This window comes from Uranotaenia lowii, chromosome 2 (assembly GCF_029784155.1).
Source record: "Uranotaenia lowii strain MFRU-FL chromosome 2, ASM2978415v1, whole genome shotgun sequence".
Classification (NCBI taxonomy): Eukaryota; Metazoa; Arthropoda; class Insecta; order Diptera; family Culicidae; genus Uranotaenia; species Uranotaenia lowii.
The window spans coordinates 267,263,153-267,286,912 of record NC_073692.1 but is presented as its reverse complement, the minus strand read 5'-3'; the positions used below and the strand labels follow the sequence as shown (position 1 = coordinate 267,286,912).

General features: G+C 36.1%; 1 protein-coding gene and 1 long non-coding RNA gene across 2 annotated transcripts in view; both read left to right on the top strand.

Moving 5' to 3' along the window:
- The first annotated feature begins 3,949 nt into the window (after nt 1-3,949).
- Nucleotides 3,950-4,829, top strand: LOC129746157 (uncharacterized). Its single transcript, XR_008737258.1, has 3 exons — nt 3,950-4,063; nt 4,120-4,285; nt 4,707-4,829. It is a non-coding gene; the product is annotated as an uncharacterized LOC129746157 (long non-coding RNA).
- Nucleotides 4,830-17,169: 12,340 nt separating this feature from the next.
- Nucleotides 17,170-23,760, top strand: part of LOC129742615 (small conductance calcium-activated potassium channel protein-like) — a 466,288-nt gene continuing 459,697 nt past the window's right edge. The window contains exon 1 of the mRNA XM_055734542.1: nt 17,170-19,095. The gene's annotated coding sequence lies outside the window, so the exon portion shown is untranslated. The remainder of the gene's footprint in view (nt 19,096-23,760) is intronic.

Genomic DNA, 23,760 nt, shown 5'->3' with positions numbered 1-23,760 from the left:
ATCCCAGAAGAGCTCACTGTCAAAATCTAGAAAATAGTCAAAAACTTTATTTTTTTAGTGTTTAATTAAATAAATTTTCAATGCTTTAATTTTTGAAATTGTCATTTCAAAAAAAAAATTTTTTTTTTCAAAAATCACCCACATTTTTGAATATTCAAATTCCTCCAGAAGTTTCAATGATTCCAAAGTTCCTTTTGCTTTCAATTCTCAAATGGATTAACAATTTTCAACTTATATATTTTTCACTTTGAAGTGTATAAAAAAATCTTGAAACTCACTTTACAAAACTCCTTAAATTCAAATTTCAAAAAGTCAATTTTCAAAATGCGTTGTTATTCCTTACAATTAAATTTATATAAAAAAAATAGAATATTTAACACATTTACTTATTTCCAAAGCTTCGTTTTTCCAGAATTTCAAATTTCCAAATATTTCGGTGCTCAATCGTTTTGAGATTCTCAAATTTCTTTTTTCTCTAAAACATTTGATTCTATCATCGAAACACCAGAATATATGAGTATCATGAAATGAATTTTCAATGATGCTGTTTCTACCACAGAAAAACGCCGAAATGTATGCCAAGTTTCTTTGAATGCAACTTACTAAACTTACTTTCATCTTAACTTGCATACAATTTGAATTATTTCATGGCATGCTTTTATAATTCTTTCTCACTGCATGCATAAGATTCGTGCTCAACTCGATAAAATCCTGAATGTACCTACCTAATTTAAAAATATTTCCAAGATGAATTACAAAAAATAATAATTAAAATAATGAAACACAGTATACTCATCGTTTAAATAAATTGGTGGCAATCTGTTCGAGAAAGATGGCAGTCAAAGTGAGTGGGAAGGCCCGGTCCGGAGGGCGTAGCGCTAGCCCCTGTGATCTCGTCGCTTGAGGTTTTATTTTTAAGTTTTGCGGTAATTTACAAATGCACACTGAATTACACTTGTCACACGACTTTCTTAGATTCGATACTTTAAACAATCAAAGAATTAACACAATACTATTCGGAAAACTGTTAGAAAACTATCGAAACACGGAAATTTCACGGAGGGTATAAGAAACGCGTGTGTGGCTTTCCGAGTTGCCAGATGCTTTGCAAAATGATGCTGCAACTTCCTCTACCAAAATGCACTATGAAATTAAAAATAACATAAAATGTAACAAAAAAATTGAGAAGATTGAAAGAATTAATTGTATAAAATTCGAAAATGGTAGACGTGTGGGAGATCCAATTCCTACTTTCTCAGTAAAGATAGAAGTTGCAGGTAAAGTTTGACCTAAGATGGTATCTATCTATGGAATCAATTCTAAAGTTGAAAATTACATTTTTCCTTTAAAACAATGCCTAAACTGTTGGCGTTTTGGCCACAAGGCCAAGGTTTGCAAGGCAAAAGCACGTTGCAAAAAATGCGGACAAGAACATGCTAGTGACTCTTGTGAGGAAGAAAAGTATCGTTGCATTCATTGCAAAGGAGAGTACGAATCCAATCATATGTCTCATATGAATGTCCAGAAAGAGTGAGACAACAGAAAATTAATATAGCTATGACTACACAAAAATTATCCTTTATTTAAGCTATTCAACTTTTTCCAAAACAATCACAACAACATCGTTTAAACATTAAATCCGAAGAAGATTTTCCTAATTTGAGTCAGAATAATACCTTGAATATCACCGAAAAAAATAGACCAAGCACTAATTTGAATCAGAATAATATCTTGAATATAACTGAAAACAATAGACCAAGCACTTTCTATGATAAAATGTTTCAAACAGTTGACAACAATGATAATTTTAATGACGTACATCAGCTTGCTGAATTCCTGAAAACTGAAATCATTAAACACTTCAAAATGACAGAAATTTAAGACAAAATTAAATCTATACAAACAGAAATTAAAGAACAACCGAGTAAGAAAACGAATGACTGGAATTCCGATTTGATGTCAATAAAAATAAACGAAGAATTAAGTACACTGATAAACAATACAATAAACGATAAAATTATAGAAAATCAAACAGCTAGAACGGAGACACCGATTGACAACACCCCTGGTGGACATCAAGGTAGTACTGACCGATATTGCTCTACTATTTTCCCAATTAAACGTCATAAAATACTGTATTATTTTCACTATGGCAACTATCGTAAGAAACTTGAATATCATACAATACAATATAAATAGCATAAGACCTACAGAAAAAAGAGCACTTTTGAGTAAATTTTTGAAATCCAATGATATTGACATAGTAATATTATCCGAAATTTGGCTTAAAGAACAAGAAAAATGCAATATAGAAGGATACCAATTTCCAAGGAACACGAGAATAAATGGTTACGGTGGAGTTGGTTTCCTCACGAAAAATGACATAGCTTTCATAGAAATGAAAACACCTGATGTATCACCAATAGAAATAGCCTCAGTTAAACTATTAAATTCTTTAGAACCCATCCAAATAATATCCATCTACATTCCTCCTTCACCCATAAATAATAGACAAATCAAAGATCCTCTGAGTCTCTGACCCAACTTTTTAGATTCATTGAAAACTCAAATACACATATTATTCTGGCAGGAGATTTTAACGCCCAAAATTCTTTATGGAACTTCGCCGATAACAACTATCCTCGAGGACAACTGCTTGCTCACATGCTAGAACAAACAGATTTGATGATCATGAACGATGGATCAGCCACACTTATAAAACCACCAATTACAACCTCCCTCAGCAATAGACCTCACGATAGTATCTAATAGTATAGCACCCAAAATTAGCTGGAAAGTCCTTGACGAGGAAATATCCGGAAATCATAAAAGATTTTAATTGAAATACTAAACCCAATGCCAATTTTTGATTACTGCAGTAAAAGAATCAATAAAAAAGGCGATTAAACTCATAAATAAGCACTATGGATGTAGAAAGTATACAAACAGTAAATGATTTATAATCTTTTTTCGAAGATCAAATAACCAAATCTGAAACCATAGTCAATCCAGCAAGTAATAAATCGCCCAAAACGTGGTGGACCAACGAAATACAACAATTACTTGAGGAAAAATATGATAACCTATCATCGTATTACCAAATCTTAACCCTAGAAAATTATTTAAAATTCAAAAAAAGTAGAGCAAAATTAAAATTAGTTATAAGGAGAGAAAAAAGGAAATCATATAAATAGCTTATTGATACCCTGACACCAGATCTACCACAAAAACAGATTTGGAATACAGTTAGAATGTTGAGTGGGGGATTCAACAAAAAAGAGAATAAAATCTTACTAAACAATAATGATTTAGTACAAAAATTCATCGATATAAATTTCCCTCCAATAGTTGATGAAATACATTACCAAATGAAATCATCAATAGAACCATATAAAATTAATTTTCCCGAAATTAGTTCATTGATACATAAGAAGAAAAACAGTTCTGCCCCAGTCTTCGATAATATTTCATTTCATATTCTTAAAAACGTAGATAATAAAATTATAATTACAATCTCCGAAATTCTTAACGCAGTCTACAGTAAAAAAAGAGATACCAGATCAATGGAGAATCACAAAGATGGTACCTATAAACCAAACGGGCAAAAGTCAACTAGATCCTTTAGGTTATAGGCCTATTTCACTAATCCAAGTTATCCTCAAAATCATGAATTATTTATTTTATTTACATAGTATTCCGTCTCACGACATAACTTGACGAACATAATTCCTAAAATTCACTCGGTCCATGGCAACCGTTCTCCAATTTCACGGGCATTCCACGTTCGCCAGATCACGCTCCACTTGGTCTAACCATCTCGCTCGTTGCGCCCCAACCTGTATAAATTTCTATAAAGGTGGCGCGGATCACCATGAAAACATAAACACAGCCTACGTCACTACTGACGGTGTTTATATTTCCTTGGCAACAGCAGTTGGTGAGTTGTTATTATGAAAATTTGAATGTTTGAAGCATGGCGCGGTGCGTTTTGTCCGGTTTTCGAATGACTTCCCAAAAAGTCGAGAAAGGTGGAATCTTTTTAAGTTTTCACAGTTTTCCTCAGGTAAGAATTCTTTATGTCATCATGCTATGACAAAATTCTTATATTATAATTTTTAGGAACCTGGCCGAAGGGCGATTTGGTTAGAATTCTGTGGAATGATGCAAGACCCCGGTTCGAAGATGACACTCTGCTCAAATCATTTTGCCCGCGATGCGTTCATCACCGATACCAAATTGAAGTGGAAACTGCTTCATACTGGTCTGAATTATTTCTAGAAAGATGGTAAGTGTTTCAAAGTGTTTTTAATTTCGCAAATACTTGTTTTGTTCTACACAATTTGTTATTCATCAAATAATTAAAAAGGCAAATCAAGAAAGTAAGCAATAAGTGATGATATTCTGAAAGTTCAATTCTATTTTTTTTTTCAAATTCGGCTTAGCAGTATTTTTGTTTGGTTCTCGGTCCTAAAAAACGAAACTTTAATAGTTATTTTAGCCTGTTATTAATATGAGGAATGACTAACATTCAGTGCGTACAGTATTCTCTTCTAATTGATTTTGTCAGAGTAAAGTAGAAACGGTATTAAAAAGACTTTAAAAGAATACTTTCTACTCGAAGCGAACTTCTTGAAAATACAATTTATCGTTCGATAAAAAGTCTTTACGAAATTTAGATTTTACTTAACGTTTCCATTCTATTCCAGTGATACCAAAAATTCGTAATCCATCTGAAGAACATGACATGGAGACCAACCCCGGCCCCCCAAAGGCTTAATCTGGCCCTGCTCATTTGTAACAGAACTGCATCATCAGATAAATTGACCTGAAAAATACTTTAAACCCACTTCAATAAAGCTCGTAAATTGAAAACGTAGCGAGTATTTTTTGAGTTCGTGACATTTCTTCTGATATGCATCATAATCAGATACTGCAGCGTAAATGAGTGGTTTCGGTAATGGACGTATTGCGAGGCAGGGTTTAGACAGGGATAGGGAAGCCAAATTACAAACGAATCTAGATTTCAACACATTTCTACTGCCACGTGGTAGTGTAGTGCACAAGTTCCTACTCGTGTAACATTCACTATACCTGTCCAGGAAATTTTCTCGTAAGATCGTAAACACCACAGAAATCCAAAAATTTAAGTAGAATTTTTATCGGCGGTTGACTACCGTAGGTGTTTATTTTAGATATATTCAAATCTTTGATAAAAATTGAAAATATTATTATTTATCGGTGCTTCCAAAAAAGTCTTTTTACGACGCTCAAACCTTGATTTTATGGTTTCCTCAGGACGAGCAGATTGAGCAGAAAAATTGACAAATATGGAACGTGATTTTCCTACTCCCGTATCTCCGGTGAACAAAACAGGTGACTGATCCCTTAAAAGCATATCAGCAACGTAACCAGATCTGTTAGTATCTAACGTAAGCATCAGTAGATTAAGTCAAGGAACATTTCCCACTGTTTATGAATCTGGATGGATTCCTAAGTACCATAGCTTGCCTCCAGATTACCTGAAAAATAGAAATTTAAGTCTTTGAGAATGTTCAACTTACTTGGCAAAATTTTTTTCCGGAAACCAGTTTTTGATATGCTTCACAAAAACACCTTTAGTTTAGAGTCGTCTACTGAAACAAAAACAACGAAACTGAAAACGTTCATTCAAATCATATTCCAAATAAAAATATTCAACCGCATCCAACCAACAAGTTATCAGCACTTTTATCGAGCTCGGGAGTTCTGTTTCCGAATACGTTAATTCCATCTTATAGTTTTAGCGGCGGCGGCTCAATCTTTCGGAACCGAATCGAATGAAATAAAATAACCATTTCTTACGTGTCGAATGTTTGTTTGGTAACAACCAGCAAACAGCCGACTACGGCGTTTTGTTGGGTCAGTAGTGACGTCACTCAATGTCATGGTAACTTTGTTTAAAAACTTTACCACTACGTTTGCATAGGACCTGTCTCACCACCTCTCTATGTACCTCATTGGTTGCGCCCCCGCTCGTCTTGTTCCTACCGGATTCGTAGCGAACACCTGTTTTGCAGGACAGTCGTCCGGCATTCTCGCAACATGTCTCGCCCAGCGTATCCGGCCAGCCTTAACCACCTTCTGGATACTGGGTTCGCCGTAGAGTCGCGCGAGCTCGTGGTTCATCCTTCGCCTCCACACTCCGTTCTCCTGTACGCCGCCAAAGATGGTTCTTAACACTCGTCGCTCGAATACTCCGAGTGTACGCAGGTCCTCCTCAAGCAATATCCATGTCTCGTGCCCGTAGAGAACAACCGGTCTAATGAGCGTCATATACAGGTTACACTTCGTGCGAGGGCTAAGTCTTCTCGACCGCAGTTGCTTGTGGAGTCCATAGTAGGCACGACATCCGCTGATAATTCGCCTCCGGATCTCACGGCTGGTGTCATTTTCTGCGGTCACCAGTGAGCCGAGATAGACAAAGTCTTCGACTATCTCCAGCTCGTCGCCGTCGATCGTGACCTTGTTATTACTGGACAAGCGGGTTCGGTCGGCCTCGGCCTCGGAAAATCATGAATATGTGTGTTAAAAAAATTAAATAAATTATTTGAAGACAATGCTATTATTTCAAAATATTCAGTTTCAAAAAGAAAACTTCAGCAATTAATTGGCATAACTCATTGATATCGAGAGTTCAAATGACAAATGGAAACGCGGAGTGTTCAGTTGTAACATTCTTAGATTTAAGTAAAGCTTTTGATAGCGTGGACATTAATGAATTGTTAAAAATACTAGATTCTTCTAATTTTCCGGCCGGATTATGTGATATCACTTCTTGAAATATCGTACAACCGCAATAACTCTCAACAATGGAACCACCATTTACAGGAAAACAAACAAGGGGCTCTAACAAGGGTGCCCCTTGTCTCAGATCCTTTTTAATGTTTACACTGCTCAGATACATGAAATCGTCCATAGAGAAGCTCTACTCTACCAATTTGCAGACGATTTTGCGGTCTTAGTTATCGAAAAAAATCCAACACTAGCAGAACAAAAAATGAACCAAATTTTAATTAATATTAAATCAGCTTTTATCAAATTAAAGTTAAATATCAACCCCGAGAAGTCGGCGACTATAGATATGCTTCACAAATAAACTACATAACCTTAATGTCAGACTAGACAATAACATCATCCTTAATGCACCCTACCAAAAATATCTTGGAGTGTTTATTGATCATAAACTGTCTTTCAATAGACACGTCACAGAGACCATAAGGAAAATAAATAATAAGACCAATATAATAAAAATGCTCTGTAGGAAACGCATGGGGCCCATCCCAAAACTATATTACGAGTCAATCAGTCTCTCATAAGATCAATAGTCGATTATGCTAACACTAGGTGTGTTCAACAAAACTCAATCGAAATCAATTGAAATGGATTGACAGTTGATCAGCTGTTTTTCCAATTGACTTCGATCGATTTCTATCAGGCTGCTGAATGAACAGCCAGACACTAATACTAACGCGCTGCTTTTGCTGTCATTTTCTTATACAACTGTGTACTTGGAGATTTCGGGCTTTATTTAATAATGAAAATTATAATAGCAATCGTCTGTTACTGTACTGATGTTTTAACTTGATTAAATGAAAAAAAAAAATCTTTTTTTTTAATGATTTATCGATTCTTAATAAACATGACACCAGCCCGACGGACCTGCCCCAAGTCATCAGCACCAACGAATCAGCATGGCTAGCACAGCACCACCGACTCAGCACAGCACCACCGACTCAGCACAGCACCACCGACTCAGCACAGTACCACCTCAGCATGGCTAGCACAGCACCACCGACTTAGCTAACTCGCACAGCACCGACTCCAGCACCCCACAATGAACACCGCTCCCAAAGAAACAATCAAAAATTAGTCACAACAAACCAAACCAGCTGTTTTTGACAGCAAGCAACTACATGTGTGTTAGTGTAATTGAAACCGATAGAAACGAATCCTGCTCTCGAGCTTGATCGATTTCGATTGGTTTCGATCGACTTCGATTGGCTTCATTGAACGTCAATTGGATTAGTTTCGATCACAACATTGGCTGAGTGAACAACAATTTACCAATCGAAATCGATTGAAACCGATTTCAATTGGCTGTTGAACACGCTAACTGTGTATGCATCTACAAATAACACAAACATCAACAAAATTCAAGCAGCCTACAACACGTCCCTAAGAAACTCAATGAGATTACTAAAGTCCACTCATAATCAAGTTTTACTGAGTGAAACTGGACAACTACCACCCGGTAAATTTGAATCGGCAGAGAGGTAACTCAAATCGCCAGAGGGATCGTAACGATCTCTCTGGCGATTTTGCATCATCACATCGTTAGAGAGGAACACACCATACGCGTGCCTTGGGTGAGTGCCACGAATTAAGCTAAGACACGCCCTCCAGAGAAACACACGAACACAATCAGAATCGTGTTTGTATGTTTCCCTCCGAGACGCGTGTTCACCTGCCTAAGAAGTCGACAGCTACGATTGAAAGCACACACGGGACACGGGGGCAAAATGCGACCACACCGTACGAGTGTACGATTCAAACTGATTTCGCATGTACGCATTCGTATTTGGTGCTCTAGGTATCTTGGCAGGACAAACCGAATAAAAATATTTGCGTTCTTGGAGTGTCGCCGAAGTTTACCGTTTTATTCCAAGTTCGGTGACTCAACTCTCAATTTTTTGCATGCTCTGTCGATTTCTGAGAGGACGCGCTTACTGGGCAGTGTTCAGTCCGACGAGCGGACTGAGAAGCAGGGGTGTCAGGTGTCCTGATTCTTCAGGATTTGTCCTGATTTTTGAGAGGCCGTCCTGATTTTTCAAAAACGCTTGAATTGTCCTGATTTTTGAAAAATGACGTTTAAAATGTCCTGATTTGTCCTGATTTTTGAAAAATGTCTAAACTTTAACTAAATTTATTGTTAAATGGTGAGAAAATCAAACAAATCTTCTACAAAATAGTTAAACTAGTTTAATCGATGATAATCTTTGGTTCAAATGATATTTAAATAGTGTTTTTCGATGTTATCTTCAGGTTATCCAAGGTTTTTCTCGCTGTAGTTGCATAACTTTAGGCGTCTTCAGCACCTGTATTTCGCCTTTGGTTATGCAATTTAAGCAGAGCTGCATGTTATTTTCATCAATTTAGTGGTGTCCTGAAAAATCCTGATTTTTATCATTGCGGTGTCCTGATTTTTATCAAAACCACCTGGCACCCCTGCTGAGAAGAGAGCGAGAGGAGATGCACGCGAGTGGAGCGCCAGCCAATCAGCGAGCAGCAGCCGACGCGACGAAGGTATAAAAACGCGCGCTCCCGCGCGTTGCATCATCAGGATGAAAATCCCTGAAAAAAAAAAAAAAAAAAAAGTTGCATCATCAGTTGGGATGAATAAACCCATTGGGCTTAAAATCCCGGAAAAAAAAGTTGCATCATCAGTTTGTTTTAACCATCATCGCGGCAACATCGGTCCAGTGGAGTGGTCAACACAGGAGGAGGCGAACCAGCCAGGAATGGTCTAATCCTAGACCACCGGAAGCAGAGGCAAAAGTTGCGTGCCAGCAACAGTGCGAAACAAGTGTAAATAGTAAACCGAGAGAATAAAATCCAGAATGTTCCAGTACTAAATTGGTGTTGTTCCTCTGTGCTTCCTCCTCGCTTGCTTCCGATCTAATCGGCTCTTATCAGAGCCCCCCTTAGAAGAGTTTAGTTTGGGATCAAACGGCCTTGGCCTCCAGGCAGCCAGTCCGAGGACCTGCCTCCACTGGTGAGACAACCACCAGGGGTTGTCTAGAAGAGGCTCACTCCCGCAAGGGGAGTGAGTCCCATCAGTGGTTGTTTTGCCAAGCGCCGCCCTACAGTCCAATGGCTTTTCATGGCCACAACAACCAGTAAAAACTAGAGCAAAATTCTTAGCATTCAAAAAAATCTCCAAGATATTCTATCTCAGGAACAGCCCGATCATTGACACATTTATTTCTTCTTTAAACTCCACCTCAACGATCACTAAACTCACCTTTATAGAAAAAATTGCAATAGAAAACAAAAATCTGTTAACACTAATGTGCTCCATTAACCATAGAATGCCAAACGAGAGAAATATAATCGAAGTTTTTTTCAAATCTGGATACAATCACTAAAAGGTCAACAAACACGATAGTTCTAAATCAAATAGCCCTAAATATGATAAGGGAAAAATATATTAAAAAGTTTTACAAAATTTATACGGACGGATCGAAAACGGGAGAATATACCGGATTTGGAATCTATGATGATACAGAGAAAATATCAGAAAGTTACAAATTGAACTCCAATTTTACCATAGCAAACGCCGAACTTATGGCTATACTAACAGCCATCCAATACGCGGTTCGAAAAATGATAACTAAAATATGTATACTTACAGACTCCAAAAGCAGCTGCGAAATGCTGAAAAACAGAAATAGTGATAATTACATAATAAACGAAATATTACTATCAATTCAGAATTCCTCACTACAAAAAATAACATCTTGGGAAATGAATGGGCAGATTATGCAGCTAAATCCTCGAAATTTAAAGTTAATGTAGAACCGTATGGATTAACACTGGGAGACACATTGCTTACCTATGAAAAAGAAATATTACAAGAATGGAATAGTAATAACAAACAAATTTCAGAACAAAAAGGTAAAAAACACTTCGAAATAATGCCGAACATTGACAAAAACCCTGGTTTCACAACATGCCACTAAACACACACCAGACAGTTCAAATTTCCAGAATAAGGACATTCCACACAGCAACGAAGGATCGTCTAAGCTCCTGGGGCCTTATCAGTTCCAACTTGCGCGACCAGTGTAATGTGATCGGAGACCTCGATCACATTCTATTTGGTTGTAACAAATTTGCGACTTATAGAACAGCTTTCACCTTTTTGGAAAGTTCAACAAAAACAGTAGAAATGCTTAAAAGAAAAAGGTATGAAGAATACAAACAACTAGCTGAATACAACGAGAAAATAAAAATGAATGTTTGAACTTTTTTTTAACCCAGATCCGCTTTCAAAGCACTCAAAATAAAATAAAATTAAAAATGTATTGCTCGCGATCAGGGATTGAAATGCTCTTGCTCAAGCGGCTGAGCATCAAAGCTCTTGAAGCTCGACAGCGAAGAAAGCTGGAGCCAATTCTAGCCCACCAATAAATGCTCAAATTAAGCTCAGACCTCTTCTGGCTCTAGGAGACAAGGTTTTGCATTTTGCTTTGAGTTTGTTAGCTCAAGGAGCCGATATTTCTTGAGCTTGCTGGCTCAGCAAAATTGAAACACTTGAGCCAAATGATGTGTATTGTATTTGCTATTGTGGTGCTGTGTGAGCCAACGGCTTTTTTCATGCACCAGGAACTGTGGAAGGGCTTGTTGGGATTAATAAAATGAATGTTAAAGATGTCTTGTAACTGGTAAAAGTTACCAACACTAGTAACTATGAAATAGTAAAATTTACAATTTTTTGGGAAAATTGCCAAATGAAAGGGCTTTTTGCGAGGGTCGTTCCGTCGCGAAAAATTTCCAAATTTTAACTTGAAATCGTGAAAGTGAAGATAAACGTGGTTAAATTTAAAATAGCCTTTATTTACAACATGGAGTTTACACTGGATGTGCTTACCAGTTACAGTGTACAGCGTATTCAGAAACAGAGAAATTTCAGGCCAAGAATGTGGTGTCCGAAGAGTCAAACCACCCAATTTCGAATTGGTTTTAAGTGATATTTTGTCTTACCGGTGAAGAATAACATAAAGTTTTAGGAAAAGTTGGGAAATGTCTGCGTTCGTATGTAGAAAAAGAGTTGTAAGGCATTGATAAGCTCTTAAACAAGCTCTATAAACCAGGATTGGGTGAAATTAAATGTTCCCAAACAGAAGAAGAGATTTAAAGTGATGTACATTACATCGGATCATTTCGGAAAAGTCTGTGGAATTAGTTATCACAGAACAGCAATTATCATGGTAAAGTGAATGTTTTGCTAGTTATAAACAGAAAAAAATCATCGTCATGACAACATGAAGTGCAGAATATTTGTTCTCAACGCTTGCTTAAATGTGAAAAAGCTAATCGGAATGGGTTCAGTGTGAATTATGAGCAGACCGAAGTGTTAATAGCATACCATTCTGTTCATGAAATGAAGTGAAAATGAAAATTTTAATCAAGACAAACTCAAACCACGTCGGATAAAAGCAAAAACGCAGAAAACAGGAGCTAGGAAATCAAGGTGGAATATAAGCTGGGTTTCAAAGAAAGTGCTTTAGGTTCATATGATAGTGAAATGACATGATTTCCACAATGTAATTTGGTTTTTCCTAATATAATGCATGTGTGATCACCGGATAATAGAAAAAAAAAAAGAGAAATCATGGCTTTTGGATGTATGGTTCCAAATCAGCGAAGAATGTTTGCTGTCGACCTATTTGGTGAGATCCAACCTTATTTCGATTTTAATCTTCTGTATTGTATAATTTTATATAATTTTTGTACATAAAGCATACGAAGCGTTTGGGGTGAGCCCGTTCTATGAACACTGTATGCACAAAAAGATTGCATTATAATGTTAAAATTTCCAATATTTATAAGGCATGCGGAGTACATTTCCAGGATTTTTTTTCTATATTTTGTGCATATATCATTCAGAATAAATGCGAGGGGGAATATTTTTTATGAAAAAAGAAACTTTTCGAGCTCTAAACAGACCTCGAAAGGTTTCATGATCTACTGATTTTTTCCGTTTCTCTTTTTTATTTTCAAGAGCGAGTAAAGGCGCTTTATCCTTGGTCGATGACCAGAAATGATTGTACACTGAAATCCTCAACAGTTTAGCAATGAAAATAAAACTTAAGATCCTTTTATTTATAACATATATTCTTCAAAATTCTTTTAATCTAAGGCTTAGGATTTCTGTGTACAAAATAAATCATTTCCCGCCCTTTTAGAATGGCCCTAGTGATCGGATGAGTTTCTTTACATTACGCATGGTTACATCATCAAGGAGCATTTTTCTTAGCATGCTTCCAACGATATTGCCCATTTGAAACGTATGGTACTGGTGGTCCACGTTTCTTCCTGTTCCTGTGTTCCGGATGTCTCTGCGTTCTCTGCTCCATGGTAGGCCCAACCACTTTGTGTTTTTGATCATTTTAATGTTTTTATGTTAAAATAATTAAAGACATGAACAAAGACAAGAAGAATAATAAGACACTTTTATTATTCTTTGGGACTCAGACATAAGTTCTGGCTATGGAAGTACGATTAGTGATTAGTGATTAGTGAAATGAAAGGGCTTTTTGCGAGGATTATTAAAATCATTGTTAGAGAGTTCTAGTTACTAGTAAAAGTCATCAGCTCTAGTAACTATGAAATAGTAAAATTTACAATTTTTCGGGAAAAACGCCAAATGAAAGGGCTTGTTGCGAGGATTCATAAAATCAATGTTAGAGAGTTTTAGTTTCTAGTGAAAGTTACCAGCACTAGTAACTATGAAATAGTAAAATTTACAGTTCTTCGGAAAAAAACGCCAAATGAAAGGGCTTTTTGCGAGGATTATTAAAATCATTGTTAGAGAGTTCTAGTTACTAGTAAAAGTCATCAGCTCTAGTAACTATGAAATAGTAAAATTTACAAATTTTCAGGTACGCCAAATGAGGGTTTTTTTGGGAGGATTATTAAAATCAATGTTAGAGAGTTCTAGTTACTAGTAAAAGTCACCAGCACTAGTAACTATGAAATAGTAAAATTTACAATTTTTTGGGATAATCGCCAAATGAAAGGGCTTGTTGCGAGGATTCATAAAACCAATGTTAGAGAGTTCTAGTTTCTAGTGAAAGTTACCAGCACTAGTAACTATGAAATAGAAAAATTTACAATTTTTCGGGAAAAACGCCAAATGAAAGGGCTTTTTGCTAGGATTATTGAAATGAATGTTAAAGAGTTCTAGTTATTAGTTAAAGTTACCAGCACTAGTAACTATGAAAAGTGTAGTAAAATTTACAAATTTTCGAGAAAAACGAAAAATGAAAGGGCTTGTTGCGAGGATTAATAAAATCAATGTTAGAGAGTTTTAGTAACTAGTTAAAGTTACCAGCACTAGTAACTATGAAATAGTAAAACTAACAAATTTTCGGGAACAACGCCAAATAAAAGGGCTTGTTGCGAGGATTATTAAAATCAATGATAATGTGTTAAAAAATTTGTAAATTTTACTATTTCATAGTTACTAATACTGGTAACTTTTACTAGCTACTAACACTCTCTTACATTGATTTTAATAATCCTCGCAACAAGCCCTTTAATTTGGCGTTTTTCCCGAAAAATTGTAAATTTTACTATTTCATAGTTACTAGTGCTGGTTATTTTTACTAGTCACTAGAACTCTCTAACATTGATTTTAATAATCCTCGCAAAAAGCCCTTTCATTTGGCGTTTTTCCCGAAAATTTGTAAATTTTACTATTTCGTAGTTACTAGTTCTGGTAACTTTTACTAATAACTAGAACTCTCTAACATTGATTTTAATAATCCTCGCAAAAAGCCCTTTCATTTGGCGTTTTTCCCGAAAAATTGTAAATTTTACTATTTCATAGTTACTAGTGCTGGTAATTTTTACTAGTAACTAGAACTCTCTAACATTGATTTTAATAATCCTCGCAAAAAGCCCTTTCATTTGGCGTTTTTCCCGAAAAATTGTAAATTTTACTATTTCATAGTTACTAGTGCAGGTAACTTTTACTAGTTACTAAAACCGTCCAACATTTATTTTAAAAATTCTGCGACAAGCCCTTTTTTTAGTTACTTCACTTGTGCACAAAAAAGCAGGCGTTGGCTCGAACAGCAGCAGTGAAAACAAGCTCAACGAATTTGAATCGGTTGAGCCAACAAGCTCAAGCTCCTCTGGAGGCATGAGCTAACGGGCTCACGAGGCAAAAAAAGAGCTAAGGTTTCTTCCAAATAAGAGCTTAGCAATACGAAGCTCCGGAGACAAAAACGATAGGAGCTTCGTCGATTGCTTTGTAAGCGGAGCTATGGAAATAAAGAGCTATGAAGCTCGCTCAAATGAGCTTAATTTTCAATCCCTGCTCGCGATACGAAAATTATGATTAAAAAATAAACTTGACAACACTGGCTTTGTGGATCACATCTTGGTCCGTGCCAAAAACGTAAAGAGAAAAAAATATTGATGAAAAACGAGTGCTGCCTTTTTCGTTGCGTCGTGTCAAGAGCAAAACCCTGTTGCAAATAATCGTGTGATGTGACGCAACGAAAGTGGATAGCTCGTAAAATTACAAAACGCTCTAAAATTGAAAATCAAAAACTAAAAGTTTTTCGTCAAGTCATAATAATTGTTTTCACAAAATGTCTTGAAACTGAGCAATATTGTATCCAATATCCGGGCAAGTCCGGGTAAAACTGGCAAGCTTACATTAACTGGACTGCCAGATATAAAGATACACACATATTCTAGTTTTGTCTTATCTACATTTGAAACTTTTCCGTAATTGACTCTAATAAATGTAAAAGAAAATTCTAAAAGCGATGCATAAATTCAGGGGCTTAAACAATAAAAACTTTCGTTAAGTTTGAATCAAATGATTATCATGAACGCTACCGGCAAAAAAATTCTAAAAGTATACGGAATCTAAAACATGAGTGATCTTAGTTTTCACAAGTGTAATTACAAAAAGATTCCACTCCTTTTGATGTAATTTTAATATTTTTTCTAAAAGCGAAAAGAAATAAATTGTTTTGCTATAATTTTACATTCCGTGATGTAAAAATAAAGCGGTCAATGAAATTTATTTCACAAACAGTGTAAAATTATATCTGTTTGATTTAAAACTGAATAACATTGTTTGTCTGTGCCATTTTCCAGTTGAATCATTGTGTGAAAACCGAGTATCTTCGTTCCAAAACGCAGCTCCTGCATCTCTATAGTTTCCTAAAAGTGGTAGGTTTCTCAAGTAAAAAACAAACGAATGATGTTATTGAAATTAATCAGTTCTTTCTCGATTACAGCGACCGTAGATTTTGCAATGGCAAGGATCCGGAATATGATTGCCTGGAGGAAAATTTTGCCTGAGCAATTCGAGTGAGTAAAAACCCCATCCTGACCCGGCAGTCTCCTGTGGATCCGGATCATAACAGTCCGGAACGGAATTCCCTTTGGTCCCCCAGTGACACTGATTATTAAAATATCTGGGAGTCCTTTTTCTTTATTGTTCTGTTTTTTTAATTTTGAAAATAAATGTTAAATAATTGTTAACAGTTTTTTTTTCCTTTTCCTATCACTCATAATATCTGAATATTTCATAATAATTGCAAATATCCTGAATTAAAAATCTAAAATGTTACATCGCTGTGTATTTTTACACGACAATTATCTGTTCTCTTTTCGTACATCGTTTTTGGTCTAAATTTACACGCCTCAATGTAACGATGATGTAATTTTAGATCATAAACGATGTTCCGTTTTCGTGCATCGTTTTCAATCTAAAATTACACGAATTTTTCTATAGAAGCGACTGTGCATTAATTCGAAATATTTTTTTTGTTGGTTCGTTCGGAGAACTTTCGCAACACCCACCAGCTTTAACCCTGCGGTGAACATAATTCAAATTTTTCCACACACCATCAACGGGGACCGGTGAACGGTGAGTCGTGAATCCTACAAATTCCAAACTCACACCCGGTTGTGTGTAAACGATCCGCCGAGGAATTCCTGCCTGGTTCGCCTGGCTGTATACCTACATATTTCACAGTTCACGCTGCTGCTTATATTCACTGCACGCGTTGCATTCGTGTCTTTCTCGTAGAAGAATTTCCACCCATTTACTACGGGTTTTCCATTTAGCCACCCACCGCCCCCAACGCGGTTGCTGTCTGCCGGCCGCTCTAAACGGAACATATGGCACGACCAGACCAGCTACTAGTCAGTAGGAACACCATGCGGCTGTTCGATTGTCAACAAATGTTCGGCTGGACTTCGGCCGGGCGGCATCCGGACTGCGTCTGCGTCACGCGGATCGTTCGGAAAACGTGCAGATTCGCGCGCCTTTCCTCAGTCGGCGATCGCTTCAGGGAGTCAGTTTTGTTTCAGTTTCCGTCGGGTGCGAGACTCTCTGGATACGTTCTCTTCGTGTTACTACTGTCCGTGCGTTAGAATTCAACTTCGGAAGTTGTTCTGTTCTGCTGTCTGTGCCCACAGGTGCACGAGCCGGGTCCTGTTGATGTGTTACGTTGTGCGGGCGGTGGTTCTTGCCTTGGTGCTACGGTAGAGTGTTTCCTGTAGTATACTTTTTTGTTGCTACCACCACTGTCTACATATGTCGGTAGAAACCCCGTTGATCGATCGAAGTGGAGTATCTTGACCGAGTTTTTGTGTTCGCGGAGCACATCCGCTGAAGTAGAAGTTGGAAAGTGCGGCCAGGAGTTCAAGGTTATTCTTGGACAAAGTAAATTTCGACGGCGTACGGTCAATTCCGATACAACGGCGAGAGTGGAGCACAGCAGGAAGGCAACGAATTTCCAAAGGTAGCTCTGTTGGAGTGCGTGCTTTTTTGCCGATGCGGTATCTGTGCGAAGAGATATGAGCCAAAGCGGCCCGAAGCAAGGTGTTTGAAGTTAGAACATGCTGTTTGATTTTTCGACAGTGTAGAAATCGGTTCCTACCGTTGGGTGTCGAAAAGCTACGCACTCGAAGGCGTTGTGTTTCTGGGGAGGCAGATAACAGCTCGTTTATGTTTATCCAGCCGCGGGTAGTTTGATTAGTGTTAAATTATTCTGCTGATATGTATTTTGCTTCACTACCGAGTTTCCGCCAGTTTCAAAGTGAGTCATAAATTGTGCTGCAGTGATAAACATTGGATCAAGTGGGCTGATACGAGTTCCAGCGCCATTGTTCTGCAGTTGCCGTAGCGACTGATGAGCTGCTTGCCGGCAAACTACACACTACGTTCATCGATTAACACTACCGGAAGGTTTCAACTTCATGGCTTGCCTAGACCCAACGTAGAGGGTTGAATTTTTAATAAAGCATTGCAGCGCTGAATAATTAAACAGAAGTTGGGTCTGTTTGACCAATTGGGGTGCCTCAATCCAGGAAAATTGTGTGAAGAATTCATACGACGTAATTGAGTAGCAGCTGTTCGTAACGAAAGGAAGTATTTGGTGCTGCAAATCTAGTGGAAAACCTGTGGCTATAAAATATACTAGCGATAAAAGTGAATTCAGTGTAAAAAGGGGTTATAAATAGTGCTTCTTGAACGGTTATTTCAAGCAGGCAAAGCAGAAGAGTTGATTAATTAGTGTGGATTAATAAATTTTCATTTCGCTCCCGTTCTTCTGTGTTGGGCAAGGTTAGCTACCGGTGTATGGGAAAATTCATGGATAAAGTGTTATTTATCTCCACTTAACCTACGTGTGTGCTGGAAATCACTCACATATCCTTCAACCGTCTTAAAGTAGCCGTCAAATTTATGTGCACAGTGTAAGAAAATCAAAGCAAAAATTCATCTAAAATTCAAAAGCTATTATTAAGTTGCACCGTGCTACAGTTCGCAATTTAAATCTATCTTATTACCGTAGTAAAAGTTGAATCAAAATAGTGTTTAAGTGTTCCGGGTTTTCAATGTTTCCTAGTAATATATAATATTGATCAAAAATATATCATAAGCAAATCAACACAGGGCACAAGTTAAGGATTAAAATATTCAGAATTAAGTATTCGCACCAGTATCGCACAAAGAAGAAGTAAACACACCGTAAACCTTCCACCATCGGCCGATCAACCGAGAGGAAGCCAAAGTAGACAAAACGTAGATGTATCACCTAGAATTTACAACATATTGAAGCAGTAACGTTCGGGAGTGGAGACATAAAAAATATACATGTTCATCGGGCACCCTTTTTGAGCCGTCTACGGTAGGGCCAACCTACAATCCAGAATTCGCTGTTTTAAGGCTACACATTTTTGGAGCATATCACGAGCACATTTTATATCACTACAAGTACATACATACATATATACCAGGTAGGTGGAAATCTTGATTGATGTTGTAATTATGAATAGAAGGGAACGCTGCAGAGGAAATTTGATTGAACGATAAAGAAGGAAATAAATGTTCACATGACAAAAAGGGTTTATTCAGCTTGTTTAACATTAAAAAGAGATAGAAAAGCTGTTTTCATTTTTACAGTCATAACCCAAATTTTCATTCGATTTTTTGTCTTAATAAGGAAATTTAAATTAGTTTTTTATTCCAACTCCACATAATTAGGGGAGAATGAGGATACTTGATTTCTTAGCTGTATCTCGAAACCGGAATGTCTTACAAATATCAAATGTTCTAGAACAATATGCCAAATAGAACAAAACAATAATGGTGTTATCTCAACAAATTTAAAAAAATACAGTTATTGAAATTTCTTTGAAAAAATTAACAAAATGTGACTTGAAGATCTTTTTTTATCACAAATGTTGGCCACATGAAAAAAATAAAAATTTATTTCAATATGTCAATCGTTAGAGTATAATATGAGCTTCATAATGCCATATTTTCAAAGCATTAGTAAACTCTTAATTTTTTTTAAGAAAAAGTTTTCCAAAATGTATGATTTTTTTTATATCTCGTTTATTTGGAACGGCTTGTACCTTTAGTTAAACAGAGCCAAAATCAAGTTTTTGTTTTAACAATCAAATTCTTAGAACTAAGAGTAGGTAAAGAGAAGAAAAGAGGAAAGAGATAGCTAAATGATAGATTTAAGAAAAAGATACATATATCTCGTAGATATAGTCTAAGTCTATCGCAGCCAACACATCTCTCACTGGAATTCAAAACGTATGTTATGGGTTAAAAAAACATGTATTTTTCTTACGAATGGATCGTGATCATTGGTTATCACGAAATTACTACTATTTGTCCAATAACTAATGTTTATCCAGTAACGATCTGTCAATAAGGACTCAAAGTACTGTATTATCTAGAAACTAGAAAATTACGCCTCAAGCATGCAATTGCTCTAGGTTAGTAGACAAACTTTTAGAATTCCCTTTGCCTGAAGAAACTGTGAAATGAGAACTAATATGGCAAAAAATAGTCAAAGGACCGTTTATCTTTGGGTTTTAGTAGATTTTTGCCTAGGATTAGGGCACCCTGAATTAAGGATCAAGTCTCCTTTAACTTAAAAAATATCACAATTTTTTACGCCTCACGAACTTCTGGTTATCCACGGGTTCATGTATCGTTCTAACCTTTGGAGAATATGAACTTGAAGTTACACGCTGTCAGAAAATGCAAAAGACGTCACCATGCTAAATTTTTTCTCAAAAAGATATGATGAGAATAAGAAAATGGGATCAAGTATCCCCATTCTCCCTATAACTGTAATCCCCGCAAAAATTAAATAAAGCTAACCCGCTTATAAACTGATATAATTCACTGAGAAAATTAGAGAATAATTCATATCCCAGAACTCAGGGCGACACCAAACTGATCATTTCCGTACTTGTAAGCATTGGTGCTTGAAGTTAACAATATCGATACTGTTGCTTTTACGGACGAGCATTTCGAAATAATTATTTGAGAGCTGAACTAAACTGATGATAGTTTCCTAAATTACAAATAATAGAGAGTGTCTTAATTCAATAAACAACTTTTTTTTAATACTGTTATCGTTGGATTTTCAGCAATAGATAGTGTTTGAAGGCATGATGATTTGGAAGGGGTATCGTGGAGGAGAGGAATTCTGGAATTGAAATATTCTGAAGAATAATGTATTTTAGGATTTTGAATTTATTATTAAACAAAAAAAAGATAGATATAGAAATTACAATAAAAAACAAAACAATCTTAAATTAATTATAACTTATCAGTCTTCTTCTTCATATTCATATCTGAATTTTTGTTTGTAGGCAGAGAAAGCTTTCAATACAATATCAAATGATTTTGAGCTAGGCTTGAATGTTGCTTTTTTTAAAGACGAATTTAAATTGTGCGTTTTGTGTTGCTCCTTCTCCATCTCAGCATAACGATTCAAAACATCGTACATGACATAAGTTTCGACTTGCAGTGCCAGCAATATACATGAGGCCATTAAGCTCCCTCTTTCCCGAAAAACTTTATCACATCAATCTTTTTCGGCAAAATACAGAGCTTTAAACCTATTTTCGGAATCAGTTTAGTTCGAAGGTCCTCCTGAAAATCAAAATGCATAAGCTGTGAAATACAATGTGCGTTATTCTTCCTATCGTTTATACAAAACGATATACGAAATTTGGGAACGTAAGTGGAGATGGATTGGGCCACAGTAGATCTTTGTTTATTTTTCTAATAATTTTATCCATGATGATTTCTTTTTCCAATCGTTTCCTTTTGTCGCAAAATACATCTTTTATTCGACTGAACAATCTTTCTAAATTATTTTGGACTGATGAAGCTAATTATACTGCATTGGCCTAACTATAAAGTCTTGGCCCTTGGGAAAGAGTATCTTTGCTCATTTCAATATTTCAACAAATCGTTATACGGTTTAGAACCCATTTGAATCTTGGTTTGATTTTTTTTTTGATTTTTGAGCTCTATCGTCAAGTTGCTTTTAATTACATTTCACTCTGTTCGGATTTTTTTTTAACGATGTTGCAGAACAGTGGTTATTGAAACAATTTGTTAAACATTGACTAACTACATATTATTTCTTAATAACTATATGCCTCCTACGATGATGTTTAATTATTCTAAGACTACTTTGTTGCACATAATTAGCATATTTACAACAACCGAAACATATCGACTAAAAGGTATCCACATCAAAGAATGATGTTTTTTGGTGTCCTGTCAATCTGGTCTGTGTTTTCTGTACAAGAAATGTCGTCTAACAGTTGTTTCAACTCTTTGAACTAGTTCTGTTATAGTTTTTGAAATTGTAAGAAATCTGAAAAAAAAATACATAAAATATCTTTAACGTAAGCTTCCAATTTTTCAGTTAACATCAGTATTGTGCCCAACAGCATGGGTAGATTCAAACGTTTTTAACGTTTGAAGAAAATGGGTGAGAAAAGCTGCGACAAGACGTCACTCAAAGAAATGTGGTGAATAATTATATCGCGCTTGCATTCACTTCAGAACAGATCACCACAGAACAGATGCCGGTTATGGAGTTAGAGTTTATCTGAATAATGCGAATGAATCCATATTTTGGTCCAACTGCGGTGATTCCGTGCATTCGTGGTGGATTATCAACATACATACATACATAGAATCAAAAACTAAAAAAAACTATCTCACGTTGTAAGAAACTATGTCATGCATGATGCCCCGTTTGACGGTACGTAAATTGAACATACAATTTGCTGCACAAAACAGTTCTCTTTACGTCACATTTGCATTTACCCCAATATAACATCTTTATTTTTTAACGGATTAAATTCTGTAAAAATTATTGAACGTGGCTCACAATACCTCTACAGAGTGCCTCACTAGATTCATATATCAAAATATATCCTTGAAGTTAGGTAGGAGAGATGAAACAACAATAACAGTTAAAAAAATATTTTTTATATTTTTATAAAGTTAAAGCCTCTGTGGTTATGCAATTTTTTAAAAAGTTTTAATAATGTCCTTATCTAAAAGTATCTCGTAGAACAAAATTTGTTTATAACTATAAAACTTACCTTCAGTGAATTTTTCAGTGAAAACAAAAATGTGTTTTATATTGGCACCTTATTTCGTTTCGTCTCAACTAATATCCTATCCTTTTTCCTTCTTATCCCAAATTATTAAAAATTAGAATCAAACGCCTTGACATCCTGAAAGCCATGGATGGCCAATCTTCTCAGATCGGATTGTCCAGTGAAAGATAGTGCAATATTTTTCGTCTGCTCCCTCCAAGCTGTGCGGGGAGAGATGAATCTCACAGCAATCAAGAGTGAGATTGTCAACATATAAGTTTACATCAGCTGATGAAGTGAATGCCTTTCTCCGTTGCGCATTGTGTTGAGGAGAAATCGCTTACACATTTTTCTTGGTACGTTTACGAGAAAAGATGCTGCTTTTCGAACCAGAGGTGTCCTGATTTTTCAGGCTTTGTCCTGATTTTCGAGAGACCGTCCTAATTTTTCAAAAACTCTCGAATTGTCCTGGTTTTTAAAAAAAAATTCTCTAAAATGTCCTGATTTTCGAAAAAAAAATGTAAATTATAGGTAATTGAATTTGTAGTTTCATGATGAGAACATCAAACGAATCTTTAATAAAGCAGTTTTGCCTTTTAATCCGATGGTAATCTTCTGTTCGGTTGATATTTAAACGGTGGTTTTGGATACATACTGCTAGCCAGCCAAGAAGTTGATCTCTTCTGTTGCATAAATTAGGGCGTCTACTGAACTGTTATTTCGACCTCATTTATGCAACGGAGAAGAGCTGTCGCCAGACATCACTGTACCGAACGCAACCTTCAACAGTTATTTTGAAAAAAAAAAACCGAAACAGCTATGAGCATGGTTGCCACAAGAACAGATTTATCTTAAAAGTATAGACTTTTTAATTTTTTTTCTGGAACAGATTTTGTCCGCACAGAAGATATATTTTAAGGATTTGGTTAGGGATAGTTAAGATTTCACCATTTAAAAAAATAGACCAAAAATAGCGTTTTGAAATAGGAAATAGATACCATATAGATTGAACATTTCATTAAGAAAAAC